The following is a 5,120-nucleotide window of genomic DNA, read 5'->3' as shown; positions in this document are numbered from 1 at the left end:
GGTAGCTGTCTTGCCAAAGCTATCTGACCCGGATATATCTTCCAGGATCTTCAGCTCCCTTTGTAGCATTAATGCGTAGACACCATGGTGAGTAACGATGTCCACGTAATCCGCAACACCGAGGCGTCGACGATATTTCCGCATAAGAGCCACATTCTCAGGAGTAGGAACCCCCTCTACATACTGAGAGGATTCCAGCTCGTATAATTTTTCCCAGAAATGAAGTATTTTGTGGAAGACTTCGTCCTCCATAGCCGTTTTCCTTTTCTCTATTGCAGATGTCATAAGCTCCTCCGCCATATCCAGGACTTTCGAACTACTCGAGCCTGCCATTTTGCTTATCCGATGAAAATCTTTGAGATATGACGAAAGAATAAGTAAGGTTACTACTTATAGAGGAAAGCGCTAATGTCCACCCTCAATCTGAATTCGATCGGACGGTCGCAAAAAGCCTATGAAATCGTGCGTACAGGTGAAAATACGTGTACATATATCGAGGGGACATGCTCATTATTACCTTGAAAATGAGCGATCTTCGGCGAATTCAATGCTCCAGTGCATGCCTCGTAATAATATCTTTTGAAATTCCCAAGAGTACTCAGAACGGAGGCTTAAGGCAGGAGAGAAATTGAATCTCGGCGTGTACAGTTCACTTTACGGGCTTTGGGACTGGATCGGGACAGCGAGTCAAGCTCTAGCCCGACTATTTTAGGGATGGGTGGTGATACCCCTATAAGGATATGGGTCGGCGTTCACCTGATACCCATATCTACAACCCGGGGTACCGAGTCGTTTTGTGAGCGCCCGGGTAAATCTTCCTTTCCCGGGCGTTGGGGTTTTCATTCATAGTTTTCACCTGTCCGAGTTAAGTTCTCGGTTACTTTACCACTTGGGCAACCTCGAGAATAACGCTACCTCTATAAGTGAACCACACTCGAGTGTGATCATTACAGGCAATCCAATCTGTCAGTACAACTTGAGTTTGGAGTGTCCAAGAAGTCATCAGAATCTAGTATGGTAAACCGACTTAGTAGATGACACGGAAACCGAGGTAAATACCCATTCCTCTCCTATAAATAACAGGTATTAATGTCATTAAATGATTCTGAAAAACCTTTGAACTTTAAGCACTCTACGTAATTTTCCTCAAATATTGCTTGAGTTCATCATCTTACAACCTGCTGACTTTATCATCGGAGTGGCTACGTCGGATATCTCTCCGGCGCCCATTCACGAGTTCTTTTCATTGTTCGCAGGTGTTGTTCAGGCCATTGTCTTCGTTCAAAATTCTCAAACATTATAAATTGTTGATTTGATCTGTTGGAGCTCCTTACCCGGCTCGCCCATTTCAACGAGATCTTATCAAGATACATAAAAGAAATAATACCTGCGTGCCTTATGAAGTTTGATGACAAAAAATGAGGAGAGTGAGGCTCCCTTAAACAAAAACAAGAGACCACCGAAATTTTCTTGAAGAATGGTGCTGAAACCGAGAGAGGGAGCAGCTGGGGGAGGGGGTGTCGGCTAATACACCATTAGGTTTAGGGTAAAAAAAAAAAGCGTTTAAGAGCTAATTAAATAGATAATGCTAGGTTAATGGGCCACAAATTTATTTTAAAGATTTTAAAAGAGTTTTAGGCCCAAATAGCTCAAAAATAGGTCCAATAATTCCAAACACACTCTCGAAAAATATTTCGTGTCGAAAAGATTTTTTTTTGAAAATATTAGTCGAACCCTTAAAAAGTCCTCCGATTTGATAAAATTAGCGTACCGATAAAAATAAAAATCCTGCGGGTAAAAATACCCACAAATTCCCATTTTGGAAAAATACACTTAAAATTCTCTAAATTAATTTATAAAAATTAATCGTGTAATTAAAATAATTTTCTGAAAATTCCCCGGTCTCCGATCCTCGTTCTAACGTGAAATGCAACTTAAAAATCTTAATGCACAAACTTTTAAAATTTCATGAAACAAATCCTATCACGCATGAATTATGCCTAAAATGCATAAAAGTAATCAAAAATAAATTAATGAAATAAACATGCTAAAATACCACTTCTTAAATAAGTCTTTATTAACTTATTTCAATACTCCATCTCCGGTCCGGCCTCACTTATTTAATTGAAAAGGTAACAATTAAACTACTGCGTAAAATAAATAAATTTAAAGAAAAGAATTTAAATACTCATGCAATAAAAATCATTTTAATTTAATTACTAGAAATTATGCATGGCTTATACGCAATCCAATTTACGGGTTCTAGAGATTGTTTCGATTTGAAATGACAGGTATTGTCAGATGTGTACAGTAATTAAGTCAGTATTCATTCAGAAGTCAGAAAGGTGTATACCGATTTGAAGAGACAGTTTTGATAGAAACAGATGAGATCAGATGTGACAAAGTTTGTACTGAAATGCCTGCACTGCCGACAGATGAAAACATAAAGAATGAAACCAGGATGTTTTTATAGCTTATCGATTCCTGAATGGAAATTGGATTACATTTCCAGGGATATCGTGATAAAGCTATGGCAATACTCTCGAGATTGCGTATTGATTTGAGTTAAGAGTGACAGACTGACCAAGTCTGCGGGGTTTATTTCGTACAGTATGACGTACAGATACAATCATATGACTGAGAGTTATGTCAGAGAGATGGTCAAATTTTACAAAGTGCCGAAGTCAATTGTTTTAGACCGTGATTTTCGGGTTACTTTACACTTTGGATGGAGTCATTATAAGCTTTAAGTACGAAGGATATCTGAGTACTGCATATTATTCACCGACTGACGGACAGTCAGAGTGGATTATCCAGATCCTGGAAGATATGCGTGGAGCTGTAGTGCTTGATTTTAGCACTAATTGGCAGGATTCCTTGCCATGTGGTGAGTTTTCGTATGACTACAACTATCAGACGAGTATAGAGATATCACCTTTTGAGACGTGGTACAGTAAGAAGCATGGATCTCCTCTTGATTTGTAATGATATCTCGAAGGTTCCGGACATTGAACCTGATATGATTAGAGATATGACTGAGCAAATGAGGTTGATTCAGGAAAGAATGAAGGCAACTCAAGAGAGACATACCAACTATGCCAAGGTTTGATGTAGACCCTTTGTAAGGCCCGAGAAATTTATCCGATTAATCCGAAATGATTTGACGATGATTATTATAATCTAATTGGTGATAATCAATATGATTATAGATGGAACAGATTGGACTGGGAAAGACGAAAGAAAATCAAAAGAGGTGCAAAAAGAATTCCCCGCGCACATGCGCGACATGTATGGGCGCACATGCGCGAGGAGGACAGAACCATGTGTGCACATGCGCGACATGTATCGGCGCACATGCGCGAAAATTACAGAAGCATCGGCGCACATGCGCGAGATAAGGCGCGCAAATGCGTGACCCATCCAGAACCTTGGGCGCATATGCGCGGCTGGAGGCGCGCATATGCGCGAGTAAGGAAATACGCGAGACAGAAAATCTCCCGCATATGCGCGAGAAACGTCGCGCATATGCGCGAGAAGATAAATGCAGAAGGTGTCGGGCAGAAAGCCAGACGCATATGCGCGCGGCATGCAACACGGAAAAATGCCACTTGCCATTACATGCGACGTATGTATATATATATATACTTTGTTTTGTAAAGGTAATCACAAAACGAAGAAATCGAGAAAACTCTGAAGAAAACTTCCCAAACTTCATCGACACGTATTTTGTGATTTGCGAGAAATCCGCCCTGTCTGATTTTGAATCCGAGTACAATACTGAGTTCCTATCGACGCAGGCTACAGCTAGACGTAAGTGTTGTTATGTTTAGACATGATTTGAATTTATGATATTGTCAGAATTGAATACGAATCAGATATGATGTTTCTGCTATAATAGACATCGTATAATTGAAGTCAGATTAAAGAACAGACTGTTTTTGTAATTGTTATGATTTTCTGAAGTAATATGACGGAGATTGTATAGATTTGGTAACACGATCTGTTATTATTGAAGACTATGATTAGTACTGATATCGATTATGAGTTGTGGTATTATATCTGTGATGTTCAGATTGACGGGGTTATTCAAATTGTATTGTTATGCCGTCGAAACATCAGTTGATTTAGATTGATCAGATTCAGTAATGATTTCGATTGTATCGTGATATTGTTGATATGAATTAGATTGTACCTTGTTCAGATATGGATCAGATTATATACTGATTTGAGTATTGATTAGAAGAGGTTTTGAATTGAGTTATTTATTGATATTGTAATTGTACGATTGTCATTGCCAGACTGGGTATGGACAGATCAGAATACAAGACTTCGTCTTCGTCAGACCGCGAAGATAAAGGTATAAATAAATGTTGATTCGGGATTGCACAACTCGAGTTAGGTTTGACTTGAGTTTCCCAAAATCACATACTTTATGTTATTGCATTGATATTTGCAGATTATCGGATTGATATGTTTGGTTTATTGAAATATAGCAGAGCCAGAATTTGAGTCTAGGACAGATCAGCCTTGCTAAGGCAGAACCGCCGAGTCTTTGTCAGAACCGCCGAGACTCTAGACTTTCGGTGTATCGATGAGCTTAGATGTAGATCGACGTCTATTGTAGACATTCGATACAGCATACCAAAGTCTAAATTAAGTTGGGACCCCTAGATCAGAATTAAGATAAGAAAGATAACCAGGCATTGAATTAAATACAGATTCGTATTTGTTCATGTAGTCATTAGATACATGTTTTGATGTTTGTTTATGCTTTTATATATGTTTTATATGATTGCATGTATACTTGTTTATACTGGGATTTATTCTTACCGGAGTATCCGGCTGTTGTCTTGTTTTGTATGTGTGCATGACAACAGGTGGGACAGGATCAGGGTCAAGAAGATGATGAGAGATCAAGATTAGAGTGGTGATTCCGGACTTGGAAATAGATAGGTTTCATTACTTGATTATAGTAGTTGAACCTAGGCTAGTTGAATTAGATGCATGATGTACAAGAATTGTATTTTCATACTGATATGGATATTAATTAATTCCATTACCTTCCGCACTTGCATTTTAAAAAGAAAAATTTTTAGGCCCTGTTTATCTTAATTGATAAT

Source organism: Primulina eburnea, chromosome 9, assembly GCF_022965805.1.
Source record: "Primulina eburnea isolate SZY01 chromosome 9, ASM2296580v1, whole genome shotgun sequence".
NCBI lineage: Eukaryota > Viridiplantae > Streptophyta > Magnoliopsida > Lamiales > Gesneriaceae > Primulina > Primulina eburnea.
Note: the sequence above shows the minus strand (reverse complement) of the source record.